The 21,681-nt window shown below is 48.9% G+C and overlaps 1 long non-coding RNA gene across 1 annotated transcript; it reads right to left on the reverse strand.

The window, feature by feature from the left end:
* Nucleotides 1–4,882: 4,882 nt before the first annotated feature.
* Nucleotides 4,883–9,398, reverse strand: LOC117795167. Its single transcript, XR_004619016.1, has 3 exons — nucleotides 9,273–9,398; nucleotides 5,930–6,020; nucleotides 4,883–4,991 (listed from the first exon to the last, which is right to left on the reverse strand). It is a non-coding gene; the product is annotated as an uncharacterized LOC117795167 (long non-coding RNA).
* Between the last annotated feature and the right edge of the window lie 12,283 nt (nucleotides 9,399–21,681).

Below are 21,681 nucleotides of genomic sequence, written 5' to 3' on the forward strand. Positions count from 1 at the left end.
GAGGAGAGAGAGAATCTTAAACAGATTCCATGCCCAGCATGGAGCCCGACTTGGGGCTCCATCCCAGGACCCTGAGATCATGACCTGAGCCAAAGTCAAGAGTTAGACCTTCACCGACTGAGCCACCCAGGCACCCCAAAACTCAGTGTTTTAAAGGAAGGAAATTCAGATGCCTGCTACAGCACACATGAGCCTGGAGGCCATTATGCTGCATGAACTAAGCCGGACACAAAAGCACAAATACTGTGTGATTCCACTTACATGAGAGGCCTCTGTAGTCAAACGTACGGGTACAGAAAGCAGAGTAGTAATTACCACGGGCTAGAGGCGGGGAGGCATGGGAATTAGTGTTTAAGGATCCAGAGTTTTAGTCTGGGATGTTGAAAAGTTCTGGAAATGTGTAGTGGTGAAGGTTGTATTGTACAACAGAATTCAGGGGCGCCTGGCTGGCTCAGTTGGAAGAGCATTTGACTCTTGATCTTAGGGTTGTGAGTTCAAGCCCCGTGCTGGGTGTCGAAATTACTTAAATAAACTTAAAAAAAAAAAAGACTTACTTATGAAGCCAAATACTTGAGTGAGTGTGGTGTTGGCACAAAGCTAGATGAATAAGACAATGGAACAGACTGGAACGTCCAGAATAGAACAGAGGAAAATGGAAAAAAGGAAGCACTCTGAACCTCCTTTTTTTTTTTTTAAGGAATGTTTGAGTCTTGCAGTATGATTTGTAAGAAATCTATATTTAGTCTCTCCGATGACCAAATATATGTTTCTCCTATCATCCACAGTTCCGGATCACCACTCCTGAAGCCCTTGGGATTCCCTGTGGTAAGGATGATAAATGTATCTTTACATTCCTCACACGAGGAAAGGACAATAGGTTTCCAGTGGGAGAGAAGGCGTTTGCAGACTGACAGTTTCTAGGTAGTTGAATAGTCTCACTGTCGGTGTGGGGAATGCCAAGTGCTGTAGTTCAGTTAGAACAGGAGCCCAGGGGCGCCTGGGTGGCACAGCGGTTAAGCGTCTGCCTTCCGCTCAGGGCGTGATCCCGGCGTTATAGGATCGAGCCCCACATCAGGCTCCTCCGCTATGAGCCTGCTTCTTCCTCTCCCACTCCCCCTGCTTGTGTTCCCTCTCTTGCTGGCTGTCTCTCTGTCAAATAAATAAATAAAATCTTTAAAAAAAAAAAGTACCTCTCCAGAGATCTCAGTATCTCTAGTCCTTAGACCATCTAGCACCAAAGCCTATGAAGGAATTTCTGCTTTCCTCAAGAACAGCACCGTCCAATAGAAATATAACGTGAACCACGAATGTAATCTTTACTTTTACATCTTAAAAAGTAAAAAGAGACAGGTAAGTTAACTTTAATAACATATTATATATAACCCAAATTATTGGTGAGATGTTTTATATCTTTTTTTCTTAAGTAATCTCTATACCCAATATGGGGCTCGAACTCACAACCCCGAGATCAAGAGTCTCACAGTTCACCGACTGAGCCAGCCAGGCGCTCCTACATCACTTTTTTAAAAAGATTTCTCAATAAGACCTAGCTGTTGGCCATGATAAAGAAGCTGGCCTGTACTCCCTTCAAAATTCAGAGACCATTTTGCATTTTTTAAAAAGATTATTTATTTATTTGAGAGAGAGAGTGCATGAGCAGTGGGGAGGAGGGAGAAGCAAACTCCTCGCTGAGCAGGGAACCTGATGTGGGGCTCAATCCCAGGACCCTGGGATCATGACTGAGCAGACACCCCCCAGGCGCCCCGCTATTTTGCATTTAGAGTGCATCTCAATCTGGACGCTAAATTTTCAAGGGAAAATACTTCATCTGTAAGTAGAATTCATATAACAGCTGAAAAAGTAAATCCCTTCGCCCAAGTTGTCCAAACACACTTACAAGTTATCTAACCGAATCAAGTATCAGCTTTTAGATTAAATTAAACATCAGTAAAATGCTCAATCCTGTCCTTTAGCCCCACCGGCCGCAGGTCCAGACACTCGGCATGGCTACCATATTGGATAGCTCGTCCTGAAAGTGTTACTTCTGTACGCTCAGAGGGGAACTCTCCGTGATTTCGCAGTGCGCTAGCCTAAACCAGCAAACGGATCGCAGCGGTATTTTTAAAAAATAATATTTTGTGACCCAGCTGAGTTTAATAGATGCAAAACGCATCTATTAAAATGCAATAAATAGGGGCACCTGGGTGGCACAGCGGTTAAGCGTCTGCCTTCGGCTCAGGGCGTGATCCCGGCGTTCTGGGATCGAGCCCCAGGTCAGGCTCCTCCGCTATGAACCTGCTTCTTCCTCTCCCGCTCCCCCTGTTTGTGTTCTCTCTCTCGCTGGCTGTCTCTATCTCTGTCAAATAAATAAATTAAATAAATAAATAAATAAATAAATAAATAAAAGCAATAGATAATGGCTACATATGGAAACGGCTCATATTCAGAAACCGTTGACAAGATCGCAGAGCCAGGTAGGAAGAAAATCATATGGCGATTCCCATATATGCGAAAAGAGCATTTGGCAAAATGGAATATCTGTTAGTGCTTAAAATAACAACAACAACAACAACAACAACACTGAATAAATAGGACGTTATAGTTTCCAAAGCCGCTAGACACCAGTGGCCCTCCAAGGCTGCAGCTCTGTGAAGGGGTTTCCAGGGTCCCTGGTGTCAGGGCACGTGTCTACAGCCCCTGCTTCTCACAGTGCTCTTTGCAGGACGTCAGCATATATAAACGCTATGGACAACGCCAGCTACTTTGGGGGCTTCCCGGTATCTAGACTCCCTTCTTCTTATTTTGGAGGTAGTTCCTCACTGTGGGCACTGTGGTGGGGGCTGGAGCCAGACCCGCCTCCTCCTATCCCTGGGAGGTAGGGGTAATGGAATGGTTCCTCCTGGGACTCTGATTAGGCAGGAAGGAGGCTAGGATGTGGGGAGATTCAGAGTGCAGGGGGAAGGGCGAAGGCTTCGTTCATTGGTCAAGCGTGGACGGGAGGGAGTGTCCGGTGTAGCCGGTTGTGGCTGTGGCAGCTTCCCAGCTGGCTGTGGCTTCACATGACCTTAGGGACACTCTGCTGATCTGTTCTTGGCTTCCCACCAAATTCCCAGGCGGGGTTGTCTAGCCTTCCCATGCATAATGTGATTACTCGGGGTCCCTCCCCTATATGCCTCCTCTGCTTCTCAGGCCCAGGAGAAATGTCATTTGCAAACCAGGACCTCAGTAGGTAGGAGCTCTCAATGCCACTGCTACCCTGGAGGAGACCCCCAGGAATTCCCCTTCGTGGGATCTGAAAGGAGATGTCATGGCCATGAGACGATTTTCCTTTTCCTCCATAATGCAGATTGGATTAACAGATGGTGACTTTCATTCTCCTTAAGTAAAACAGACTGGAGTCTTCTGTTTTGAAGACGTAGGTTGCATTTGGGGCGGGGGCGGGGGGTGGTGAGGAAGGAAATCTAGTTGATTTGTAAAACTCCCCTGCTAAATGTTCTTATCAGATGGGAAACAAATCAAGTCCCCAGCTCTAGGGGACTGGATAAGCAAACCATGGTACCTCCAGGTAATGCAACAACGTGCATATCTTTAGAAAAATAAATCAATCAAGGAATTAGAAGAGCTCTGTTTACCTAAATGGAAAATTTTCCGTGGTATGGACTTAATGAAGAAGGCAAGATGCAGAACAGTATAACATGATTTAACCTTTTGTGTGAGAATATTTAAAATTAGACTAGGTCTGTCTATTTGCTGATTTTTTCTTAAAGATTTTATTTATTTATCTGACAGGGAGAGAGAGAGCATGCACAAGTAGGAGGAGTGGCAGAGGGAGAAGCAGGCTTCCTGCTGAGCAGGGAACCTGATGTGGACCCTGGGATCATGACCTGAGCAGAAGGCAGATGCTTAACCAACTGAGCCACCCAGGCACCCCTATTTGCTGATGTTTGTTTAAACACTGCGAGGATACACAAGAGATCCCTAAAAGTGGTGGCCTGCAAGGGCGGGCAGAAAGTGAAATGTGGGGTACAGAGTTGGAAATGGAACTTCTCTGTGTGTATGGATACATTTTAAATTTTAAACATATTAACCGATTACTTCTGGTTATATTGAAGTGTAAATTATATTACTCGATGCACATGAAATGCTTAGAAGGATGGCTCCCATTGGTAGACACTAATTATGGTGCAATACAGAACATATCCTAATATTGTATAAAATATGCTGTGGAAAGTTCTGGAAAGATACAAAAGAAATCAGGTCCGACCAGAGGGACAGGAGAACAGGGCAACCCGCAGGCGGGCACCCGGCGAGAGACTTGTTTTTCACTCTCCACCCCTTTTCTGTATTATCTAAATTCCCTGCCGGGGTAAATACATTACCAAGTCAAAAACGTGTAAGTACGCATGCATGCATTTTAACGGGCTATTTTTAATCTGCCAGGCAAGGCGCCTTATGATGATAAATGAATACAGATGCCTTTTCCTTATTGAGCTCCCTTTCTCCGATTAAAATAGTGGGGATCAAACATGCAGTTGGAAGGCTTGGAGGCCAAGGCGGATTTAGCCCAGTGTCTGTGATCTGCAGGGATGAGAAACACCCCACACCTGCTGTGGGGTCCCAGTGCTCTGTGAGCTAAGCTGTGGCCGAGAGGCTGGGGTCACCCCCACCAAGACGGCCACCTGGCCCCATTAAGCTCTGCATGCCCTCGGGGGGCGGGCGTGGGGCCCAGAGTCAGTAAAAATTACTCATCTCGGTCACCTAGGGCTGAACCTTGGCTTCCCCCCTTAGTGGTCTCTCTTTCTAATTCTGTAGTTAAAAGGCGCAGTTCAGTGAAAACTCACAAAAACAACTCCAGATGGCCTGCAGGGCCGGGTGTTGCAGGCGCGTCGTGGCTGGCCGCCCTCTAGGGGACTGTGAGGGTGGAATGCGTTCATCCTGGGTTTGGAAGAGTCACCTTTTCCTTCTCGCTCATTCCAAGTGAAGGCACCGCCCTGTGGAACACAAGGCCCCGGGCAAGTGAACAAGACACGAGCTCCTCACCGCTCTGTGCACAGTTGAGGGAGAGACCGTGCATATGAAACACAGACGCAGGTCGCTTCTGCGAATCAACGACATAAAGTATGTGGAGGATATCGGGGGTCCGTTTTAGACGGAGTGGTCAGAGAAGGGCCTCATGAGGGGATGACACGGGAGCTCAGGGCTGCAGGATGGGGAGAAGCTGGCTCCCAAGGAGTCCGAGGAAGGAGGCACATTCTGGAGCAGGTGCAGATGCCCTGAGGGGGAGGGAAGAGCTGGAAGGTGCGGTGGCTGAGTCCAGAGCCAGGAGGGGTGGGTGGGAGGCAGGCCGCTAATGTGGTATTCTCACGAAGACAGACACACGCGTGGATGAAACAGAGACACACATGGAAAGTCACTTGGGGCACCTGAGTGGCTCAGTCGGTGAAGCATGTGCCTTCAGCTCAGGTCATGATCCTAGGGTCCTGGGATTGAGCTCCGTGTGGGGCTCCCTGCTCGGCGGGGAGCCTGCTTCTCCCACTGCCTGCCGCCCCCCCGCTTGTGCTCTTTCTTGTACAAATGAATAAATAAAATCTTAGGGAAAAAAAAATAAAGCCACTTGACTTACGAACAAACATATATGTGTGCTGCAAAAAGGAGGGGTTTTTTTTTTTTTTTTTTTTTTTTGAGTCTTACTGATCCAATGCCCCTGAACAGGTTCAGACTAAGTCTCCCCAAAAATGTGCCACTTTGGCATGTGGGTTATTCTGAGCTGAAGGCAATCGAGAGACCCTGCAGGCTAATGAGAAACTTCTGCCCCTCCCTTCACTACCTAGAAGACTCTAAATTGGGGGTCTTTCCAGAATTAGAGCTATTCCCAGAGTTAAGGTTTATCTGAGTGGCCATCTGTACCGCAGGGCAAGCATCTACTCACCAGCCCCAGCTCCAGCCCCATCCTTAGCTCAGGACGCACGGATTCCTCATCCTGCCTCCCTGTCTTGGACCCTCTCGTGCATGTGGGGAGCCTGTATGTGCAAAATTAAATTCGATTTTACCCTTTGAATCTGTCTTGTGTCAGTTTAATTCTTAGACCAGCCAGAGAAGCCTTCGAAGGGTAGAGGAGAATTTGCCCTCCCAAACAACCCCTACCCACACCATACCCTTGAATAAATTTCCAGATGGTTCTGAGCTAACTGTGAACTATAAAATAGTGATTATTCAAGAATAAGACATCGGAGGGGCTCCCGGCTGGCTCAGTCAGGGGAGCATGCAACTCCTGATCTCAGGGGTGTGAGTTCGAGCCCCTTCTTGGGTGTGGAGATATCTTAAATAAATAAATAAACTTAAAAAAAAAAAGATTAAGACATCGGACAGGATCTGTGGGATATTGGGATTGACAGGGATTTCTTAACGGGATACAGAGCATTGTGTACACACAGAAAGTTTGAACTATCGTAAAACAGAACTTTTGTTGCTGTAGACTGAACGTCTGGGCCCCCCACCCCCACCCCCATATACCAAAATCCCCCATGTGATGGTTTGGGGAAGTTTAGATCATGAGGTTGGAGCCCTTGAGAATGGGATTGATGCCCTTATAAGAGAAACCCCAGAGATCCCCTCGCCCCTTCCTCCATGTGAGGACACAGGGAAAAGACAGACAGCCCTCTGCGAGCCAGGAGGCGAGCCTCGCCAGTTGCAGAATCGGCCAGCACCTTGATCTCCGGCTTCTCACCCCCAAAAGTGTGACAAGTAAATGTAGGCTGTTGGTAAGCCACCTGGTCCATGGTATTTTGTTACAGGCGCCTGAATAGACTAAGACATCCACTCATCAAAAGCTACCTTTGACGGGTGCCTGGGTGGCTCAGTCTGTTAAGCGTCTTCATCTCAGGTCATGACCCCAGGATCCTGGGATCGAGTCCACATCGGGCTCTCTGATCATCGGGGAGTAGTGGGGAGTCTGCTTCTCCCTCTACCCGTCTCCCTTGCTCATGATCTCTCTCTCTCTCAAATAAATAAAATCCTTAAAAAAGAAAAATAAAAGCTCCCTTTGATAAGGTCTGGCCCCCAGAGTGTCCCACATCCCCACATCGCCCGTCCACACTCGAGTGGTTTTCAAATATGTCCCTGTACCGGGCACCTTTGGAGTCAGGAACCACAAAACTCTAACGGGTAACTGGAGGAGAATTTAACAACAGGCAAAGGTGTGGGGGTGTGGAAGTGGAGACAGCAGGCCCCAAATGGAGTCACTCGTGCTAAAACCCCACATCAGCAAACCAAGACTTAACACCAAACCTAAATGCAATTCCAGCCCCCGAGAAGGTGACTGTTAATCAGTCAACTTGGAATTATCTGGTAGGTGCCTATGTAGACAGGATGGGTCCCTCAGTTTCCCTCAGGAGGGTGACCTTGCCTAAAACAATGCATCCTTTGCTAATAATTTACTTTTTTCTGGGGCGCCTGGGTGGCACAGCGGTTAAGCGTCTGCCTTTGGCTCAGGGCGTGATCCAGGCATTATGGGATCAAGCCCCACATCGGGCTCCTCTGCTGGAAGCCTGCTTCTTCCTCTCCCATTCCCCCTGCTTGTGTTCCCTCTCTCGCTGGCTGTCTCTATCTCTGTCAAATAAATAAATAAAATCTTTAAAAAAAATAATTTACTTTTTTCTGCCTTTAAAAACCCATCCTTTTCTGGGGCACCTAGGTGGCTCAGCTGGTAAAGCATCTGCCTTCACCTTGGGCCTGGGGTCCTGGGATGGAGCCTTGCATTGGGCTCCCCGCTCGGTGGGGAGCCTGCTTCTCTCTTTCCCTCTCCTGCTCCCCCTGCTCATGCTCTCTCGCTCTCTCTGTCAAATAAATAAAGAAAATCTTTTAAAAATAGCAAATTTACTCAGTCGAACTTTTTTTCCTATTTCTTAAATTCTTTTTTAAGTAATCTCTACAACCAACATGGGGTTCGAACTCATGACCCTGAGATCAAGAGATATGTTCTATCAACTGAGCCAGCCAGCTGACCCTACTCAGTTGAGTGAATGTTTTTTTTTTTTAAGATTTTATTTATTTATTCGACAGAGATAGAGACAGCCAGTGAGAGAGGGAACACAAGCAGGGGGAGTGGGAGAGGAAGAAGCAGGCTCATAGCCGGAGGAGCCTGATGTGGGGCTCGATCCCATAACGCTGGGATTACGCCCTGAGCCGAAGGCAGACGCTTAACCACTGTGCCACCCAGGCGCCCCTGAGCGAATGTTATTTAACTGGATAGAGCATAGGAAAATCTCCAGAATCTATTTTCTAGTAAGATAAGCAAGGACAGACTAGGATTACGTCATCAGTTGTGTGAGGAAAGGTTTAAAAATGGGAATATATTTTCCTATCTTCCGGGTTTTGCATAAATACTGGAGGGTTGCATAAGAAACTCATCAACGTGGTGGCCTGTAAGGGAAGGACGCCTGACAAGTGTTTAGCTGTGACAGCACGGGTAAGACCTTTTGATGTGTACCTTTTGCATTATCGGGATTTCTTAAACCCATAAACGTGTTTCCCATTTCACACTTAGGTATTAATTATGAAGCTCAAATCAAGGAGAGCATTTAGAACAGTGCCTCCAAATGTGACATCTTGCTACTTGCTAAGCATTAAATACATTCTTGTATATGCAGTGAATTTCTGGAGAAGATGATGAAGTGGTAAGAGGGGAGGGGGATCGAGAAACTGGAAAATGGGGACAGGTGGAGGACTTATTTGGCTTAAAAAATTTATTTTTATTGAGCTATAACTGACGTAGAACATTGTGTAAGTTTAAGGTGTGCACCCTGTTGATTGGATTGATCGATATTTGTTTTTGTTTTAAGTACAGCATGAGCTTGGACTCATGATCCTGAGATCAAGACCTAAGCTGAGATCAAGAGTCTGATGCTTAACCACCTGAGCCACCCAGGCGCCCCTGATACATTTATATATTGCAATATTGTCACTGTAGTATTAGCTAGCATCTCCATCATCTCATACACTTACCATTTCACTATAGTGAGAATAATTAAGATCTAGTCTCTTAGCAACTCTGAAGTTCATATGTGATCAGGAACTATAATCACAATGCTGTGGGTTACATCTCCAGGACTTATCTACTAGTTGCAAGTTTGTACCCTTTGGCCAACATCTCCCCACTCTTCCCACCCCCTAGTAACCGCCATTCTACTCTGAGTTTCTAGGAGGTCAGCTTTTTTAGATTCCACACATAAGTGATATCATATGGTATTTGTCTTTTCTCTGGCTTATCTCACCTTGCATAATGCCCTCCAGGTCCATGCATGTTGTTGCAATCTTCTGTTCTCACATGTTGACCATCTTGTCCTTTGTACAAAAGTACTTTGCAGTTTACCATGCAAAGGATTACTGAGTCAAAGCTGGGCACGGAATAGAATCTGGCCAACAGGGAGCCTTATGCTAGAGAAGGAGTGCTTCTGGAAGGAGGCTGCAGTGGGCTTGCTGCTGGGGAGAAGACACCTGGCTCACGGCAAAGGCAAAGAGACTGAGAAATAGTAGCAGCTGATCTGTCTCCAAACAGGCAGCTGGAAGCAAGGCCAGACGTTGACCGCAAGGGTCCATGATCTCCAGCCTGGGGCTCCGCCCCAGGAATCTATTGCTGGGACCCCGTGTTCTGAGTCAGGCTGTGGCCGCCCCAGCAGACTGGGAGTGGTTCCAGGGCTGGCACGAGGGTCCGAGGAGGTTTCCAGAACCATGCCTCATTTCCCAGATAAACTTAGGCCTGGAGAGTGAGAGACTGGGCTGGCCCTGGGGCTCTCTCACCTCCTGAGGTCTCCCGCTATATCCTTAGAAAGGAGTCGGGGGTGGGGCATTTCAGGAAAGCGACTGTGTGAATCTGGGTCCCGTGAGGGCTCCTGCTTGCTGAGATCTTGCTCTCAATTTTTCCTTTTATTTTTTCAAATCTTTGTTTGATTTCGGAACTGTGATGTGGAAGTGCATTTATCTGAGATATTGACGAAGATGACAAAGGTTCTTTTATTCCTTCCTTCTGCAAGAATCGGTTGGCTGCGTAGGACGGGGCAGATGGCCGTGGATGAGACAGACGTGGCCCATCCAGGGCACATATACTGGGGAGAGAGGCAGACAATACAGACGGCAGAGATGTGGATCGGATCCTTTCAAACACAAAAGGTGCAGTGTGAGGGTGCACAGGGGTCCTGACCCGGTGGGAAAGGCCACTCGGAGCTGGAGACCTGTGAGCTGGAACTGAGGGATTAGGAGAAGCCAGCCAGGTAGCGAGGGGAAGAGAGGGGGCCTGGACATTTCGGGCACGGGGGGAGGCATCAGCTTCAAGACCCTGCATAAACGGGGTGCAATCGGCTTGTATGGAAAGGAGCCTTTAGGCTACTGCAGTGCGGGACGGAGATGGCCACCGGGAGGCAGGAAATGAGGAAATGAAGCCGCGGAGGTGAGCGGGAGCCGGTCATGGAAGGTGTTTTTTAGGACGGGATAGGGACTCTGGCTTTTGTTCAAAGTGCAAAAGGAAGCAATTAGAGGCTTTTAAAACTGCAAATGACATAATCTGATTTCTGTGCTTAAAACCATTTTGCTGGGCGAGAAAAGCCAGCAAAGCAGCTGGAGTAGAGACAAGAAGTGAAGTGAGGAGGCCAGAGCAGGCAGGCGCCTGGGGGAAAGGTGCTGGCGTGGTCGCTGCATGCGCAGGGGCCACGCCGCCGCCGCCCCCCCCCCGCAGTATTAACAGACAGCATTGTGCCCCATTACAGGCCCTGCAGGTGAGGCTGTGAGGTCCTCACGGTCCGGACACTATGGAGAAACAGACAACAGCACCTGATAGGAGGGAGCAGGTGCGGCTCCGGGTTAGGTGATCAGAGAAGGCCTCTGTGCCTGGGGCCTGAATGCCTTCGAGCAGAGCTTTCCCGGGAGCTGGAAGAGCAAGCTAAAGTGTGGGGGGAGGGGTTTGCTTGTTCTAAAATGAGTCAAAACAGGGCGCTTGGCTAGCTCAGCAGGTGAAGCGTCTGCCTTCGTTCGGCTCAGGTCATGATCCCAGGGTCCTGGGATCAAGCCCCACCTCGGCTCCCTGCTCAGTAGGGAGTCTGCTTCTCCCTCTGCTGCTCCCCCTGCTCGTGCTGTCTCTGTCTCTGTCTCAAATCAATAAATAAAATCTTTAAAAAAGTAAAATGAATGGTGTGGTCAGGAGAGAGTGGGGTCTGAGAACGAGCAGAGTTTGAGGGAGATACAGCTGAAAGACAGGTCCTCAGGGAGTTTTGGGGGGGTGTCTGTGGGGAGAGAGACACACACACTCATGGACAGATAGTCTTATCAGAGGGCATGAGTATTAGGATTACAGATTCACTCTGTAAGGACACACCCACCCAGAGATTGTGGGTGAGATAATCAGGGGGACCCCCTAGCTGCGGGTAATGCTGACTCAGTGTTTTGATGACCGAGAGGCATCCATTCACGACAAGGTAGCCCAGTCATCCAGCCGGGCACACAGGGCCACGTCGCTGGGAGAGGCTGTGCACTCCAAGATGCACGGCCCTTCCCTGTTCATCGGCCATTTCTCAGGGGCTGAGTTTGCCACAAGCAGCCTTGGCAGGTGAGGGGCCGTCTCTTCAGGGGACAAAGAGCAGAGGCCTGCTCCACGAGAGGCGGACCCCCGAGCTAGCTTTCTTCAGCTTTGATGCACATCCCTGCAGGTGCAGAGCCCCTCTGCGGCCCAGACGGGACATGGGGGACCCGGAGAGCCGGCACAAATGTGGGGCTCCTACTGCCTGCTGTGCGGTGAGAAGGAACCGTGTATGAGTCAGGAGCACAAGTGTTCTGCCAGCATCCTTGAAACAGGGACAAGATAACGCATGAGTGTGGAAGGATTACAAAATCGCAGACCTTGACAAACACGTCCTTGAGGAATGAACTGCCAATCCCTCCAGTCTCCGAGGCTCCCCGGGGGGGAGGTGGGCTCAGACGGGGCTGTGGTCATGCTTCCCATTCAGAGTTAGGCGCTCAGTCTCTTAAAGGATTTGGAAGAATGCCTGGAACATAGTAAAAAGGTTAAGAGAAAGGAGCTATTCTTGGAATTATTAAATGGTTGTTATGAAGGCACTGCAGACACACAGTTTAAGAGGAGGCAGGGCTCATCTGGGGATATTCTGGGAAGCAAATGAATCCATCCAGGGGATCTGGGCTACAGTTCTATGGGAAGCAGATGAATGCACATGGGAGTTTGGCCTCCCTGGCTTGGAAGAGTTGCTCCTCCAGTAGTCATAGCTGATAGGATGATGACAAGCATGGTTATTTGTGCTTTTATATATATATTAAATTATGTATGCATTTATATATATATAACTTATATATAAAATTATGGAGGCTGGTAAGTCCCAATATCTACATCCAACAAACTGGAGGCCCAGGAGAGACGGTGGGGTGGTTCTGGTCTGAAGGTTGACAGGCTCAAGACCCAGAAAGAGCCAAAGGCAGGAAAGAAAAATGAATTTCTCAGCCCCAAAGCAGTCAGGCAGAAATAATTTTTTTTTGTTCTATTCAAGTCTTCGACTGATTAGAGGCAGCCCACCCACATTACAGAGGGCCATCTGCTTAACTCAGTGTACTGAATCGGAAGTTAATCTCCTCCAGGATCACCCTCACAGACACGCCTGGAATCATGCTTGACCAAACACCTGGGAACCTCGTGGTCCAGTCAGGCTGACACATAAAGGTAACGTTAACCTACAAGACGTTATTGGGAACCTCAGAGGAGGCAGTTCTGCTTCTGAGGGTCCGTGACACACGTCTTTGGAAGTGTGCGGCGAGAGGCTGAAGAGTATTATGGTTAGGAGCAAGGGCACCGGTGAGACCGCCAAGCTTCCAACCCTGGCTCCACCATTTAAAGGTGAAAAATGCCTGTTATAAACCTTCTTACAAAGATGGTTGCAGACAATTCCTCCCAGATCTGTGGGATCCTGTGGCTCGTCCCATTGGGAGGCGGGATGTGGCCCGATGACTTGCCTGGGCCGACAGAACATGCTGGGAGTGGCAGTGTGTGCCTTGTCAGCCTAGACAGCACGAGACTTTGCAACTTCTGACTTCAGTGTGTTGGAAGCCAGTCACCAGATAAGAAGCCCTGGGCTAGACCTGGATGAGCGTGCTGGAGAAGGACCCCGGTGCTCCCGTCATTCCCACCAAGGCTCCAGGCATTCGAGTGACGCCATCTTGGATTTTCCAGCTCAGCTTAGCCACCAACTGCATGCAGCTTCACAAGGGCCTCTAGTGGGTACCACACCGAGCCCAAGAACCAGGCAGCCGAGAGCCCGGCCCACCCCGGCAACCGTGGGAAGTAAGAAATCATTATTGTTTTAAGCTATTCCAATTTTGAGAAGTCTGTTGCACAGCAACAGATGACTAGCAGATTACTTCAGTTCTCTGTGATAACACATACCTCAGATTAAATTATTTAATGCGTGGAAAGGATTTGGATCAACTCCTAACAGTCAGTGCTCAATAAATGTTACCCCTTATGGTTACTCAAGCTTGATGAATAGGAGACATGCCAGGCAAGGACAGTCTCTATCAGAAGCAGGTTTCCGGCTGGCCCCTCGGGGCTTATTAATTCTCTGCAAATAAGAAATAGGATGATAAGCCCTATCCTTTATTAAAATTATCATGGAAACCAGAGGCCCTGAGTCTCAACATGCAGTTATTGAGAAAAACCATCAGACATTTTTTTTTAATTAAAAAAAAAATTTTTTTAGGGGCGCCTGGGTGGCACAGCGGTTAAGCGTCTGCCTTTGGCTCAGGGCGTGATCCCGGCGTTGTGGGATCGAGCCCCACATCAGGCTCTTCTGCTATGAGCCTGCTTCTTCCTCTCCCACTCCCCCTGCTTGTGTTCCCTCTCTCACTGGCTGTCTCTATCTCTGTCAAAAATGAATAAATAAAATCTTAAAAAAAAAAAAATTTTTTTTAAAGATTTTATTTATTTATTTGAGAGCAAGAGGGAAAGAGCGCACATAAACAGGGGTGGGGGGGTAGGGTAGGAGCAGAGGGAGAGGGAGAAGCAGGCTCCCCGATGAGCAAGGAGCCCCATGCGGGGCTTGATCCCAGGATGCTGGGATCATGACCTGAGCCAAAGGCAGATGCTTCACCAACTGAGCCACCCAGGAGCCGCCCCCCGCCTTTTAAGATTTTACTTCTTTATGTAATCTCTACTCCCAACGTGGGGCTCAAACTCACAACCCTGAGATCAAGAGTCATGTGCTCCTCGGACTGAGTCAGCCAGGCTCCCTCAGACAATCTTTAAGAAGTGGTTGACAGGGGCTCCTGGGTGGCTCGGTTGTTAAACGTCTACCTTCAGCTCAGGTTGTGGTCCTGGAATCGAGCCCTGCATCGGGCTCCCTCCTCAGCGGGGAGCCTGCTTCCCCCTCTCCCACTCCCCCCGCTTGTGTTCCCTCTCTCGCTGCCTCTCTCTCTGCCAAATAAATAAAATCTTAAAAAAAAGAAAAGAAAAAAGTGGTTGACAGAAGTGAGTGAGCCCACATAACTGGGTTAGTCATTAACCTTTGTGTAAATGGCTCAGAAAAAAGTGAGCACACATTGACATACCAAATGTCTTAGAGTCCAAATTATATTTATTCCATAGCTCGCCATCATAAATACAATACTTGAATAACATTCATAGGTTTTTAAAAGTAATCCTGAAGGTCATCACCTTGAAACCTAGAAACTGACTGTTGGTGATGGACAGTTACATTTGTTGAAACGTTTGCTGTGAAATATTCTGCCGATCCGAAGCTGTGAACCAAGTTTATAAACGGAAAGGGAGTTTGCTCGACGAACTTGTGATGATTACAGATGGCGGCTACATTTGCGGTGGGCACAGTGTACTGTCTACGCTTGTGGACTCACTGTTGAACTCTCGAAAATACAGTAACGTTGTGTAACTACACTTCTGTTTAGGGGCCCCCCCCGGAGGGTAGTCTGTTAAGCACCTGACTCTTCATTTCCGCTCAGGTCATGAGGTCATGATCTCAGGGTCATGAGATCGAGCCCCGCATAGGCTCTGGGCTCTGGGAATCCTTTGCTTGAGGATTCTCTCTCCTTCTGCCCCTCCCCTAGCCCCATCCCCACCCTCTCTGTCCTAAAAAAAAAAAAGCCCAAATAAAAAGTATACTTCAATTTTTAAAAAATGAAAAAAAAAACCCACAGAAACTTGTGATAATTAACCACTGGCTATGACCTTGCTGATACAGTTTTTAAATATCTTAACCCATAGATAATATTGGGGAGGAAAACTTCTCCTCTATCCTTCCAAGGCTGGTCTAAGAATTAAACCGACATGAGACAGATTAGCAGGAGAAAATCACATTTGCTTTTGTAGGTGTGAGGTTCCAAGACAGGGAGGCAGGATAAGGAATCTGTGCATCCTGAGCTAAGGATGGGGCTGGGGGCTGGGGCTCCAAAGGGGTGCAGGACAGTAAGAACGCAGAAACTCAGGTTTGGTGAGTAGATGCTTGCCCTGCCATACAGATGGCCACTCAGATAAACCTTATCTCTGGGAATAGCTCTAATTCTGGAAGGACCCCCAATTTAGACACTTCTAGGTAGTGAAGGGAGGGGTAGAAGTTTCTCGTTAGCCTGCAGGGTCTCTCGAGTGCCTTCAGCTCAGAATAACGCACATGCCAAAGTGGCACATTTTGGGGAGACTGTTCTGAAGCCCCTCAGGAAGATACAGACAGGGGTTTCCGGGTGGCTCGCGGGAGATCTCAGGGTCATGACTTTGAGCCCCACGTTCAGCATGGAGATTGCTTTTTTAAAAAGCCAACAAACTTAAACTAGCCTCGGGGCTCCTGGCTGGCTCAGTCTGAAGGGCATCACACGACTCGACTCGATCTCTCTGGGTCGTGAGTTCAAGCTCCACGTCGGGCGTAGAGATTACTTGAATAAATGAAACTTAAAAAAAAAGATTGCAGAGATTATTTTTAGAACTCGGAACAATGTTATTCCTACTTGCAAAGTTATACTGTGCATAAAATAAATAAATGATCTTAACGGGTTCAGTTTAGAACTATGGGACTCAACGGGAGGCAGCTTTGCCCCGTTTTAAAGGTTTGGGGGTGCGTGGGTGGCTCAGGTAAGTGTCTGACGCTTGATTTCGGCCCAGGTCGTGATCTCAGGGTGGTGACAGCGGGCTCTGTGCTCAGCAGAAGGTCTGCTTGAGATTGTCTCTGTCTGCTCCTCCCGCTGCTCTCTCTCTTTCTTCAAAATAAATAAATCTTAGAAAAAAAAAGGAAAAGAAACATCGCAAATAAATAAATAAATAAATAAATAAATAAATAAATAAATAGGGGCACCTGGAGGCTCAGATGGTTAAGCATCTGCCTTCGGCTCAGGTCATGACCCGGGGGTGCTGGGATGGAACCCCACATCAGCTGTGTGCTGAGTGGGGAGCCTGCTTCTCCCTCTGCCTGCCCCTCCCCCTGCTTGTGCTCTCTTTCTCTCCCTCTCTCTCTGTCAAATAAATAAATAAAATCTTTAAAAATAATACTAAACAAGTAAATAAAATGGAGGTTTTACATAGGATTTCACTCATAAAACAAATGAGCAAAGGGAAAAAAAAGAGAGAGACAAACCAAGAAACAGACTGTTCCGGGAGCGAGCTCACCGATGGTCATCAGAGGGGAGGCGGGGGAGGGAGGAGGGGACCAGGTGTTGGGGATTGAGGACGGCACGCGTGAGATGCGTCCCGGGTGCCCTGAGATGCGTCCCGGGTGCTGTATGCAAGGGTTGAATCACTTTATTGTGCACCTGAAACCAATATGACATTGTTGACTAACTGGGATTTAAAGAAAAACTTTTTAAAAAGTAGAGGCGTTCTTATTCCTCAGGTATGGTGAGGCCAACAGATCAGGACGATTGTTTGCCATTGAAAACGTAGTTTAAGGGGCGCCTGGGTGGCTCAGGGGGTTGAGTGTCTGCCTTCAGCTGAGGTCATGATCTCAGGGTCCTCAGATGGAGTCCCACATCAGGCTCCCTGCTCAGCGGGAAGCCTGCTTCTCCCTCTACCCCTCCCCTCTGCTCATGATCTCTCTCATGCTCTCGCTCTCTCAAGGAGATAAAATTAATTTAAAAAAAAAGAAAACATAGTTTATAACTGGTCTTTGTCTCAGTTCCTGACTCAGCTTCTAAAACTGTTGTAATTTCCTGAGTGGTAGGGGGGGATAGGAGCATCTTTTGTTTAAATTTTTGGCCTTTGTGGGCAGTTTCTGGCACTGAGCTCCCGACAACCCCTAAGTGGTGTCTTCTGCGTGCTAAGGAGCTGACTGGTGGCCCCCACACGGCCTCAGCATGGGGGCTGGCTGCCACCAAATCCCCGGCTGGTTGGAGGACTGGAGCCTTCAGCCCCAGCCCCAGGGAGGGGAGGTGGCTGGAGGTTGAGTCCATCACTGATAGCCAGAATTTAATCAATTGTGCCTATATAATGAAACCTCCAGAAAACCCCCGAATGATGGAGTTTGGTGAGCTTCTCGGTTGGCAAACCCATCAAGGCGGGGAGGGTGATGTACCCCCAGAGCGCATGAAGATCTGTGTTTGCCCCACCCCCCAACACCTCGCTCTATGCATCTCTCTTTTTTTATAGAGCTGTTAGAGTCTGGGCACACGGCTCCTTCTAGGAGACTGTAATTTATTTATTTATTTAAGGAAACTCTACGCCCAGTGTGGGGCTTGAACTCACCACCCTGAGATCAAGAGTTGCACGCGCTACGGGCTGAGCCAGCCAGGTGCCCCTGTGCACGTCTTCTATTTGGCTATTCCTGAGCTGTATCTTTGATAATAAACTAGTTACCAGCAAAGCACTCTCCAGTCATCAGGACCATCCCAGCAAATTGTCAAACCAGAGGAGAGGGTTGTGGGAACCCCTGGTTCACAGCCATTCGGTGGCGAGGGGCGCCTGGGTGGCACAGCGGTTAAGTGTCTGCCTTTGGCTCAGGGCTCGATCCTGGCGTTATGGTATCGAGCCCCACATCAGGCTCCTCCGCTGGGAGCCTGCTTCTTCGTCTCCCACTCCCCCTGCTTGTGTTCCCTCTCTCGCTGGCTGTCTCTCTCTCCATCAAATAAATAAAATCTTAAAAAAAAAAAAAAAAGAAGTACGGTGGCAAACTGGGACTTGGAGCTGGCATCCGAAGTGGGGGGCAGTCTGGTGGAAGTGAGCCTTAACTCACAGGGTCTGACGCTGTCTCCAGGTACACGGGGTCAGAAGGGACCTGAATCCCTGGACACTCGGTATCTGAAAAGTTGGAGAACTGGCTGTGGGTGTGGGAATCCCCCAACATTTGTTGAGAACCGCCCATAGTAGAAACAGCACAGGGACATTCCCAGATCCCAGGGGGAGGTGGGTTACTATGGGAAGGAACAGGGGAGGCAGGGTGAACGGATTTAAGATGGGCTCTTGGCCATTAGGGTATGTGCCTGGTTGTCTGGGCCCTGGTGATTAGGGCAGAGAAGAGGGGCCATTCAGGGGCGGGGGTCTGCAGAGGAAAGGCACACTCAAAGGCCAGTTTGCTGTTTCTAGGAATGAGCTAGACCTGAAAAGGGCCGTCCCTCCAGAGTCAGCCAGACCCCAACATGTCAAAGCACCAAAAACACAGAGTAAAAGATGATTAACACACCCGCTGTCCCCAACGACTTCAATGTCTCGAGACAGTTTGGGGTGTCTCTGTTAGGGGAGGGGGAGGCAGCTACGGGCACACAGGGGTAGAATCCAGACCTGTCAGTGCAGAAGGGCTCTCCCCACAACCCGGCACAGAATGACTCAGCTCCCGATCCCAGTCCTGCTGAGGCTGAGAAACCTTGCTCGAGAACAGACCGAAGAGCTTATTTTTCCCACAGATGATTCACGAATTCGGAAGACTTTCCCCGGGACCTCCCGTGTTCTGGGCCTCGCGCTGGAGCAGGTGGCAGAACGACCCGGGGCCTGCTGGCGCTGGCTGGCTGCAGACCCCGAGGTCCAGGAGGCCCTGGACAACAGCCCTGGAAAGAGTGGAATGAAGCAAAGGTCTCCCTGTGCCAACTGTTTATTTATATGCCTGTTCCTGAGTCTTGGATTTGGTGAGAAACATGAGTAATTGTTTTGTTGGGCTGAGCAGGGGAGCATCTGCTGTGGAAGGCCTGCCCCCCCCTGCACCTCCTGCTGGCCTTGCATCCTCGGGGAGGCAGGCCCACCCGCACCGGTGAGGTGACCGGCTCTGCCTTCCGTGGTGCACGAGTCCTCCGTGAATGAATGAGTGAACGAAGGAATGCATGCCCGCGAATCCCAAGTACATCTTCAAGGAATAGTGAATACATGCAGAGAGAGAGGCAAGAATGATTTGTTTTTGAATCTCCCTCATGCCTTCCTTAACAACATAACACGGTGGAGGAAAATACCTACGGACCACCTCTGCAGGAAAACTAGGTGGGCAAGTGTCTGGGTGAACCCCGAAATGCTAGCAGAGGGGCTCGGCCAAATACAGACGTCTTGCAGGGAATCTCAGAAGGCACGCAAAGAGGCACTGACGTGGGTCGGGGAGGACTAGAAATTTTTAAGAAGTTATTTTAAATGTATTTTTTAAAAAGTAAAAAAAAAAAGGAGATATTTAAAAAATGACAGCTGAATTGTAATAGGAATGAACAGACCCACAGAACACATGGTAGGTGAAAAGGAAGATGGAAAGAAGAAAAAAAAAAAACAGACATAAATGAGGAGGATACAAACCATTCCCCAGAAAGTGAGAGGACAGAGGAGGGACGAGGAAAGAGCTAAAGAAAAAAACCCGAAGCAAGGCAGGGAAACAAAGAATAAAAGCGAGAATCTAAAAAAACTTTCCCCAAATTCAAGATTTGGGCTTTCAAACCAAAGGGCCTATGTTGTAACTAGAAAAGTTGACCAAAACCAGTCCTCAGCATGACACATTCTAGAGAAACTACTGGTTGGCTTTTTTCCTTTTTTTAAGAGGAAAACAATTACGTAGACATCTGAGCAATAGATCAAGTTGACTTAGAAGGGAAAGAAAATTCGATCAGCATCAGAGGTTCTGACCGCAGTGCTGTGTTCCAGGAGAGAGTGGTTTGGTCCTTGTACGATACTCAGCAGCGTATTTAAACAAACGAACAAAAATACATCTTGGCTGAGTGGGGGTTGCAAGGATGACCCAGATTAGGAAATCAGTAATTTATCATCTTAACAGAGATAAGTAGAAAAAAATCCTATGATCATCCCCAGACATGCTAAAGGGGCATTTGACAAAATGCAATATCTCCTCTTGTTGGCACACAATGAGATAGAAGGTGATGATTCTTGAAAATGTTAGATAGCTTAGCCCGGAATTCAGGATCTCTGTGAATAAATATTCGGGTAAAGAATACACCAGAAGCTGGGGCTCCTGGGTGGCTCAGTCGTTGAGCATCTGCCTTCGGCTCAGGGCGTGATCCTGGCATTATGGGATCGAGCCCCACATCAGGCTCTTCCACTGGGAGCCTGCTTCTTACTCTTCCACTCCCCCTGCTTGTGTTCCCTCTCTCTCTCTGGCTGTCTCTCTATCAAATAAATAAAATCTTAAAAAAAAAAAAAAAGAATACACCAGAAGCTAAACCTAAGTCAGGCCCAAGATGAGAGCCCCACTGTCTGGGGACAGCATGGTTTCTGCTGTGTGCTGGCGAGGACGACTTACCACCCACCTGTCAGCATTTGGGAAAATATTGATTTTTCGGGTCTGCCCCCCCCCCGTTTCCCCACAGGTGAAAGGAATACAGTTGCAAATGACGCAGCACCATTTGCCAGCAATTCTGTGCCCACCTGCAGTGTGTCAAGAACTGCACTAGGGCAAGCCCAGACGGACTGGGGGTGGGGGTGGGGCATGGGGACAGTGGGCACACATCTCATCTCGCTTCCTTGAGGGGCTTTCACAGCACGCACCACTCACTGCTCCTTTCTTCCCGACTCCAGATGAGATTGTGTCTGGGGAAAACCACCCGGGGGGACACAACCTCATCCCTTTGCCCCCACTGTATCCTCCAGAGGGCATGGCGTGCCACTTGGGGCAGTCACAGACTGGTGGACATGAGGGACCTTTGCCCAGCTGGTGCTCACTTCCCCCCTCTCCCTTTCCCCTTCCCTCCTTGGGTCTGTCTCCTTTCAACCTCCCTCCCTTACTCTTTAAAGAAGTTAATTGTTTGCCCTGCCTTTAAATAACCCTGTTATCCGGTGGCATTGGAAATAACTGCGACCTCACTCAGAGCTGAACCCTTGATGAGAATCACCTCCACGAATGGTTTGACGAATAAAGGTGTCTCACGCCGCCCAGCGTCCTGAGACACGTGATCACCCTCAGTTTTGCGTAAGAGAACAAAGGCAGGCTCTCGTTTGCATGCCTAAGTGCTTTATCGTGTTACAGGAACTTTGCTTACCTTGCTCCCCGGCAGCCAGGGCGTGGCTCGCAGATGATTTCCAGGAGCTGCGGCTCGGTTACTCAGCGGTGAGTCATTTGCAAGTTGACGGGGACCGCTCACCTGGCTTCCGCTCCCCCCGCGGGGGCTGCCCGGGTTGGCACCTGCTGTGTCGGAGCGCCCCCTGCCGGCGGCGCGAGCCCTCTGCAGCCGTGGTCGGCCCCGCGGCGGAGGTCAGAGGTCAGCCTGCAAAACAGCGGGGGGGGG

Source organism: Ailuropoda melanoleuca, chromosome 12 (genome assembly GCF_002007445.2).
Source record: "Ailuropoda melanoleuca isolate Jingjing chromosome 12, ASM200744v2, whole genome shotgun sequence".
Lineage (NCBI taxonomy): Eukaryota > Metazoa > Chordata > Mammalia > Carnivora > Ursidae > Ailuropoda > Ailuropoda melanoleuca.